Genomic DNA, 9,561 nt, shown 5'->3' on the forward strand with positions numbered 1-9,561 from the left:
TTTACCATTTTGCAATGAATGTATATTATGTTTTTTCTAGATGCACTTTTCTGTACCCCAGCATCCTTAAAACATCAGAACAAAAACCCTAGAGCTTGTGATGTATTCTGGTCTCTCTCTACACATATACACATTTAATATATATACTACTGTGCATACTTTACAGGGCATTACTCTTTCCTTCATGAGGAGATGCATTTTAAGATTCCACATAAATCAAGGATTTTCATAGTTCGCAGAGGCTACACTGTGGGTGGATCCATCAGTTTTAAGCACCAAGGTTTGCTTTCAAATAACGGAAATGAACAAGGCAGCTGAAAGCAACGAGAAGTATTGTTAGCCCATATAATTGTTTTTAAATGTCTTAATTGCATTTCTTAATGAATATTTAGGATCTAATATAAGAGGATTAATGAGGTGGTGTTGAATTGATTAAATGGCAAACATTGAGTGCTGCATTCAGCATGATTGTAAACTGTCAGCAGCCTTGGTGGTTAGCTTTTTTCCTTGCAATAATTCTACTACTGTGGATTTTTTTTAACTGACCCTTTTTATGTACTATAGACTGAAAATCTGACCTCATTCTAGGTATCTATTTTTTCAGGAGTGGTGTTTTTTGTTTTTTTTTTTTAAAAGAACATTTCAGAGAAAACCACCTCACACTGAATGCAATTAGGGGTCATTTCTGTAGCCATTCAAATAAATGGCAAAACTCTAACTGACTTCAATGATATAGGAGTCTTTAATGTTTTTAAAAAGGAAGGATTGGTGGGGGGTGTTATGAATTTAAAGTACCCTTTCCAGTATTTGTGAGTTATTTTACTTTTTCTGAATATGTATTAATAGGACATGTCAATTATATTTCTTGGCACTTTTCTAATTCCACAGCTGAACTAAAAGAACCTAGCAGTTTCACCCAGTCTGCCATTACATTAAAAAGTAAGGGTGAATCTGTGCACTGCTTCTGAGAGGTACAGCACAGAACTAAGTGGGAGGGAGGGAAACTAAGGTGGCTTAACGCACCTTTGCACACTCCCAATCCTGGACTGGTCCAGGGGCTGGAGTAGGGTTGCCAGTTTTGTTTGGATGTATTCCTGGAGGCTTCATCATATGACATAATCTTTAATTAGATATTAATCTTGAATTCCTGGAGACTCCAGGACAATCCTGGAGGGTTGGCAACCCTAGGCTGGAGTGGCCCTCAGCATCACTTAAATAGCCCTGGGGGCCTGTGTAAGTTACAGCTGCCTGTTCTTATGTTGCCATGTGAGCAGCAGCATTGAGTGCATGCGCGCTGCCCCTGGTACATTCCTATGCCAGGGTTTGTGAAGCATTTCTTAGAAGGCAGACTTATGACTGTTCTCCTTAGTCCCTGCTCAGAGGGATTCCTATCCCGCATAGACCTGGGCCTCTTTATTCTGTCATCCTTTTTACCTGGTATAAGTGGGCCAGAGTGGTGTGTAGAACTCACTCTGTGTATTGTAAAGGGGAATGAATGGTATTCCATCTTGCTAGAAACTTAACACCAAAGACCTCTTCAGGGTGCGGGTGCATGCTGAATTCATATCTATACTCTTTGCAATATTTCTCTCTCAAAAACCCTCAAGCTAGAATATAGTGCCAAATATTCACAATACAATTTGAATTTCTAATTTTGTTGCAATTTGAGGGGAAATCTATGGTTTTCATGTATTTCTTATTTAATCCATTTCTTTATAGATATTCCTATATATTTCATTCACTTGAAAATCATTTGAGGGGGGAGGGATAGCTCAGTGGTTTGAGCATTAGCCTGCTAAACCCAAGGTTGTGAGTTCAATCCTTGAGAGGGCCACTTAGGGATCTGGGGCAAAATCAGTACTTGGTCCTGCTAGTGAAGGCAGGGGGCTGGACTCAATGACTTTCAAGGTCCCTTTCAGTTCTAGGAGATGGGATAGCTCCATTAATTATTATTATTTCAAGCAGAAAATGTAAAATGTGAAATTATACTAACAGTCAAATTTAGTGGATGTGAAATTTCCAGCAAAGAAACTGCAAAATCATTTACCCCAAGGGTCACAAACTTGCACATCACTAGTTACGAATCAAGAGTGAACCTTTTTAAATTGGAGGTACCCAGTTCTTTGTCTCTTATTTACGGTGACTTAGCACTCATTTAGTGCTTTTGATGGAGTGTGCATACCCCATGCTGGAACAGGGAGACAAGGGGTTAATTCCTAGCAGGGTACCTTCCTTGCCTCCCAGAATTTGCCATACCTGTCAATTAGAGTAAGGAAGCTTTCACTGGCTTCATGGAGGCACTTATTAAAACAAATCAGGAAGCAGAAAAGACTTTTCTCTACTTCATTTTCTTAAGTATATAGAGCAGAGTAAGAGTATTGGGGCATGAATCATGGAATTAAAGAAATGTAAGGTTTGGAGGGACAACTGCTTTGGAGGAGGGGTCAAAATTCAAAATTATCTGGACAAATTGGAGAAATGGTCTGTGGTAAACAGGATTAAGTTTAATAAAGATAAATGCAAAGTATTTCACTTAGAAAGGAACAATCAGTTTCATACATACAGAATGGGAAGAGACTGTCTAGGAAGGAGTATGGAAGAAAGGGATCTAGGGGTTATAATGGACCACAAGCTAAATATGAGTCAACAGTGTGATGCTGTTGCAAAAAAAAGCAAACATGATTCTGGGATGCATTAACAGGTGTGTTGTGAGCAAGACACGAGAAGTCATTCTTCCACTTTACCTGCTCTGGTTAGGCCTCAGCTGGAGTATTGTGTCCAGTTCTGGGCACCGCATTTCAAGAAAGATGTGGAGAAATTGGAGAGGGTCCAGAGAAGAGCAACAAGAATGATTAACGGTCTAGAGAACATGACCTATGAAGGAAGGCTGAAAGAATTGGGTTTGTTTAGTTTGGAAAAGAAGACTGAGAGGAGACATGATAGCAGTCTTCAGGTATCTAAAAGGGTGTCATAAGGAGGTGGAAGAAAACTTGTTCATCTTAGCATGTAAGGATAGAACAAGAAGTAATGGGCTTAAACTGCAGCAAGGGAGGTCTAGGTTGGACATTAGGAAAAAGTTCCTAACTGTCAGGGTGGTTAAACACTGGAATAAATTGCCTAGGGAGGTTGTGGAATCTCCATCTCTGGAGATATTTAAGAGTAGGTTTGATAAATGTGTATCAGGGATGGTCTAGACAGTATTTGGTCCTGCCATGAGGGCAGGGGACTGGACTCGATGACCTCTTGAGGTCCCTTCCAGTCCTAGAATCTATGAATCTATGACATTGAGAAGTCAAGTCCAGCTCCGTGTGCTGTGGCAGGACCAAATAAACCTAGACTATGCCTGACAGGTGTTGGTCCAAACTGTTTTTAATAACCTCCAATGGTGGGGATTCCGCAACCATGCTGGGAGGCCTGTTCCAGAGCTTAACTACCCTCATAGTTCAAAAGTTTTTCCTAATATCGAACCTAAATCTCCCTTGCTGCAGATTAAACCCATTATTTCTTGTCCTACCTTTAGTAGACACAGAGAACAATTGACCACTGCCCTCTTCATAACAGCCCTTAACATATTTGAAGACTTACCATCTCCTCATCTCAGTCTTCTTTTTTGAAGAATAAACATGACCAGTTTTTAGCCTTTCCTCATAGGTCAGGTTTCCTAAACCTCTTATCACTTTTGTGGCTCTTTAGGGCTCTCTCCTAGTTATTCACTTTCCTTGAGTGTGGTGCCCAGAATGGAACACAATATTCCAGCTGGGGGCTCACCAGTGCCAAATACAGCGAGGCAACTACCTCCTGTATCTTACATACCATTCTCTTGTTAATACATCCCAGAATGATATTCGCCTTTTTCGCAGCTGCATCATACTGACTCATATGGATTTGTAATCCACTATAACCTTGAGGTCCTTTTCAGCAGTCTTACCACCTAGACAGTTATTCCCCACTTTGTTGTTGTGCATTTGATTTTTTCCTAAGTGAAGTACATTGAAATACATGACAAATAATTGCATCTTGTTGAATTCAGACCAATTCTCCAATTTGACAAGGTTGTTTTGAATTCTAATCATATCCTCAAAAATGCTTGCAAGCCCTCTCAGCTTGGTGTCATCTGCAAATTTCATACGCATAGTTTACACTCCATTATCCAAGTCTCATTAATGAAAATACTGAGTAGTACCAGACCCTGTAGGATCCCACTATATATAGCCTCCCAATTTGACAGGACCATTCATAACTACTCTGAGTACAATTTTTCAACCAGTTGTGCATCAACATTATAGTAATTGCTTATGAGAATGTCATGTGGGACTGTTCCAAAAACCTTACTAAAATCAAGATATATCACATGTGCTTATTCTCCTCTATCCACTAGGTCCATAACCTTGCCCATGAAGGAAATTAGGTTGGTTTGGCATGATATGTTCTTGACAAATCCAAGCTGGCTGTTTTTTAAAATCCTATTTTCTACTAGGTGCTTACAAATTGTTGATATAATAATTAGTTCCAGTAGCTTTCCAAATATCAAAGTTAGACTTACTGCTCTATAATTCCCTGGGTTCTCTTAGTACCTATCTTTAAAAAGGGGAACAATGTTTGCCCTTCTTCAGTCTTCTGGGCCCTCACCCAACCTCCATGAGTTCTAAAAGATGATTGTTAATGGTTCTAAGACTGCTTCAGTTAGTTCTTTAAGTATTCCAGGATGAATTTCATCAGGCCCTCCCAACTTAAATACATCTAACTTATCTAAATATTTCTTTAACCTCTTCTTTTCATGTTTGGTTTGCATTCCTTCAACCTTGTTGTTGTTATTGAATTGAAAATCTAGTCATCACTAACCTTTTTAGCGAAGACTGAAGCAAAATAAGCATTAACACCTCAGCTTTCTTTATCACTTATCTTCCCTGCTAATTAAAGGGCCTACACTTTCCTTCATCTTTCTCTTTCTCCTAATGTATTTAAGGGATTCTCTTCTTATTGCCTTTTTGTATCCCTTGCTATGTGTAATTCATTTTGGGCCTTAGCTCTTCTGATTTTGTTCCCATATGCCTGTGCTATTTTGTACTCTTAGCAATTTGTCAATGTTTCCACTTTTTGTAGGAGTCATTTTTGATTTTTCAGGTCATTAAAGAGCTCCTGTTGGAGCCATATTGGTCTCTTACTATTTTTCCTATCTTTCCTTAGGATAGGATAGTTTGCAGTTGTAGCTTTTTTTAATATTGTCTGCTTGAAAAACCACCATCTCTTCTGAATGTAATGTTGTTGTAGCTATGTTGGTCCCAGGATATTAGCAAGACGAGGTGGATGAGGTAATATGTTTTATTAGACCAACTTATGTTGGTGAGAGTGACAAGCTTTCAAGCTTACACAGAGCTCTTCTTCAGGTCTGGAAAATGTACTCAGTGTGACTGCTAAATATAAGGTGGAACAGATTGTTTAGCATAAATAGCTAACACATTTCAAGGGACCTTCCAAGATGAAGTGGCCCATTAAACCTCTACAGTCTTGGGGTTGGGGAGGCAGATTAGTGGATTATAGATTATTGTAATAAGCCATAAATCTGATGTCTTTATTCAGTCCATGATTTTTTGTGTCTAGCAAAATTATGAATTTAAGCTCCAAGACTTGTCTTTTGAATGTTTTGTACAGGTTTCCTTTTGAGAATGAGGACTGAGAGGTCAGATATTGAGTGATCCCTTTGTGAAAAGTGTTTTGTCTTTTATAATTTTTCTGCATGAGTTCATTTGAGAGTGTAATGATTGTCATTACACCCACATAGTTGTTGGGGCATTTAGTGCACTGGATGAGTTACACAATGTTGTGATAGGTATGGGTAGGACCCATGGATCTTGAAAAGTGTTTTGTGAGGGGTGTTGATAATCACAGCAGTGGAGATATGTCGACAGATTTTGCATCTGTTCTGGCAGGATCTGGTGCTGCTTTGAGTTGGTGTCCTGGTCTGTGGGGAGCTTGCTTCTGATGATGGGCTTGCCCATTAGTGAGTAGAGGGACAGATGAACTGCAGCAACCTTTCAGTAATGTCTTGGAAAGGGAGATACAGGCAGGCAGCTCACTTCCCAGGACATCATGTCAGGCCAGCAAATGGATGCCTCTGTTCCTGTCAGAAGGGAGTCCCTGTTACTTCTCCTCCTCTGGGATGCAGTGGTGCTTATAGACTCTCAGTATATAAACTTGCTTCACCATAAAACAGAGGAAGAAAAGGCTTTTTAATTTTTTTCTAAGGGAAGGGACCAGGAAGAAACTTTCTCCTTAGGCTAGGATGGAATGGAGGCCATCACAGGAAGGAGAAACCTGAGGAAATGGATTACTTCTTGTGTGCTCTTCCTGTAGAAGCTTGCAGATAAGCCTACTTAATTCCTTCTTTTGTTTTAAAGTCTGAGCCTGCCAGGGGTGTGGGAAGAGGATTGCTGTTATGGTCTGAAATAAATAGCATGAAATTCAATAAGGACAAATGCAAAGCACTCCACTTAGGAAGGAACAATCAGTTGCACACATACAAAATGGGAAATAGCTGCCAAGAAAGCAGTACTATGGAAAGAGATCTGGGGGTCATAATGATTCACAAGCTGAATATGAGTCAACAGTTTAACACTGTTGCAAAAAAAAGCAAACATTCTGGGATGTATTAGCAGGAATGTTGTAAGCAAGACATGAAAAGTAATTCTTCTGCTCTGCTCCACACTGATTAGGCCTCGGCAGGAGTATTGTGTCCAATTCTGGGAGCCACGTTTCAGGAAAGATGTGGACAAATTGGAGAGAGTCCAGAGAAGAGCAACAAAAATGATTAAAGGTCTAGAAAATGTGACCTCTGAGGGAAGACTAGAAAAAATTGACTTTGTTTAGTCTGGAGAAGAGAAGACTGAGAGGGGACATGATAACAGTTTTCAAGTACATAAAAGGTTGTTACAAGGAGGGATACATTTTTTACTTGAAGCAATGGGCTTAAATTGCAGCAAGGGTGGTTGAGGCTGGACATTAGGAAAAACTTCCTAACTGTCAGGGTGATTAAGCACTGGAATAAATTGCTCTGGGAGGTTGTGAAATCTCCATCATTGGATGTCTTTAAGAGCAGATTAGACAAACACTTGTCAGGAATGGTCTAGATAATACTTAGTCCTGCTATGAGTGCAGGGGACTGGACTAGATGACCTCTCGAGGTCCCTTCCAGTTCTATGTTTCTATGTCCCAGTTCACAGCTAAGCATCAACCTTCTCCTTGAGAAACAGGCATCTGCTTTAAAGAAAGGAATAGGGCTACAATGTTTAGATATTGTGTTTATTTCAGTGCTTGATACTACAGGCCCAGGGAAACCCAACATAATGGTAAGTCTCATGTCATCTGCATATATGCTGTTTTCTGATTTGCAGAGGTATCACAATTAATTTTGCACATGCAACTAATCAATCTGGGAACCGGGTGGGGAGAGTGCTGGTGGAGGGGGTTAGACAAGATGCAGTGGGTGCACCAGTACTTGTGAGGACATGCTCTGATCTATCATTTGAAATGTATCCTTAAATATTGTTTTGTTTCCAAAAACAGAGCTTTTGAATATATTCTAATAAGAATTTACAATTGTGAAATATATCAAACTGTGTCCCATCCCATATTTCTTATGAATGAGTCCTGGTTATAAAATTCTGTGTAACAGAGATATTGCTTGTTACTAAGTTTCTGGTCCATGCCGTTTTGAGGTGCCATGTAATAACAATCATTCCTATATGACCATAAATTAAACGTTGATTTCCCTTCAGAGTACAAATACTTAATATTACTGGTTTGCTGTTGTTGACTAGTTTCCTATGGAGGGTATATGAGAAGGGAGTGGGAAGGAAGCATGGTTTTTCTTTTAAGAGCTTTTGTTTGAGTCAGGGTGTTGTTGGAACACTTACTTGAGGGACCAAATCCTACTTTTCTTCTGCACATGAATGGTTGCATTGAAGTCCGGGGACCAAATCCTAAATTCCTTACTCAGTCCTTCTCAGGAAAACCAGGTACCTCAGGATTTGGCACAATGGAGTACTTATATAAATAAGATCAGGATTTGGCCTCAAATGTATGAATTCAGATGAGGAGGGAGTTTCTAATCCCCTAGTACTTTACTGTCTTCTGATTCTTTAGGGGCAAATACTGGCAACCTGTAACTGAAAGGCTAACACCAACGGTTTCAGGGAAGTAAAGGGGCATAAGTGGTGCATTAGCCTGCACAGGGAAGAAAAGTGGCATATCTACATTATAGGTCACAGTGCAGGGGAGACAGCAGACACCCTGGGACTGATACTGATCTTTCTGTGAAAGTGTTTGGAACACGTTGGGAATAGACGGAGCCTTAACTCTGCTCCTATGGCCCTCTAGCCAGTCAGCAAAGCAGAGCCATTTCAGAGAGTCATTGATCTGTATACTGGCATATACCAGTAGCAGATTACATAACTTGTCTTGGAATAAGAGGAGGGTGCCAGAAAAAAAACTGTCTTTCAGAGTCATAACTCATTCCTGGGTCTGTTCTGGGGAAGTGTACCAGCATGCTGTCTCTTACTCAGGGCAGATAACAACATTCTAGTTTAAAACAGTAGTTAAAAAAATAATTTGCTCAAGAGATGCAATATTTGCTCTAGTTGAGTGCTATGAACAAATAGTACTTAAATATTGTGGTGACAAGAATTATAATACATCCTATGGTTGAGACAAAAGGATAGATCGTGAGGATAAATTCTATAAATTCTTTTCCTTAGTCAGGCAGATTTATATTGACTTCAGTGGCGATCTGTCTGAAAGACTCAGTAAAAGCTAAATTAGCTCTTAAGATTTTGTCCCCAAGACTATTAACCAGAGGGATAGGTGGAGAATGAGAAAAGAAAAAAGTATAATATAAGGTCTGGTACTTCAGTATTGTCTATACAGTTGCAATCCTGCAAAGGACTGACAATGGGAACAGCCTAGGGAAACAAATGTTGTGTATAAAGATTAAATGCAAAGAGTTTGATATCGTGTATATTTATCACCATTAAGAGAATCGTGTGCCATTAAATGACATTCCTTCTAGAAAGAGAATCCTTATAACTCACATACCTTGGAATAATAATTAGGTCTACTGATTAGATTAGACTCTTCAGGAGAGAGGTACTTGAAGAATCCGTGAAATAACAAGATTCCATGACTATGCCACTTTGCTTATATCAATATTGTGGGGGAAGGTATGAAATAGAAATCCCAGTGCCATTACTGGGTTAGTAGTTATCACATCAATAGTGTGTAGGGTGTGAATACAGGGGTACATTCGGTCACAGTAGTATGAACCAAAGTGTTTCCAAAACTTGGGCTTTAAAATGGTGGTCCTCAACCTCCTTCTTGCTGTGACACCATATTTCAAATGGGGGTGAGGGGAAGGAACCCCTCATTTGTCTCTATCAGGAAAGAGGGCACCCATGATCTGCCTGGCCCTTCTCATGCCCCCCTATTGGTGGGCACATTCCCCCTGTTTGAAGACCCATGCTTTAAAGTAGTAACTACTCTACCTAGTATTTCTCATATGTAGTATAA

This window comes from Malaclemys terrapin, chromosome 2 (genome assembly GCF_027887155.1).
Source record: "Malaclemys terrapin pileata isolate rMalTer1 chromosome 2, rMalTer1.hap1, whole genome shotgun sequence".
NCBI lineage: Eukaryota > Metazoa > Chordata > Testudines > Emydidae > Malaclemys > Malaclemys terrapin.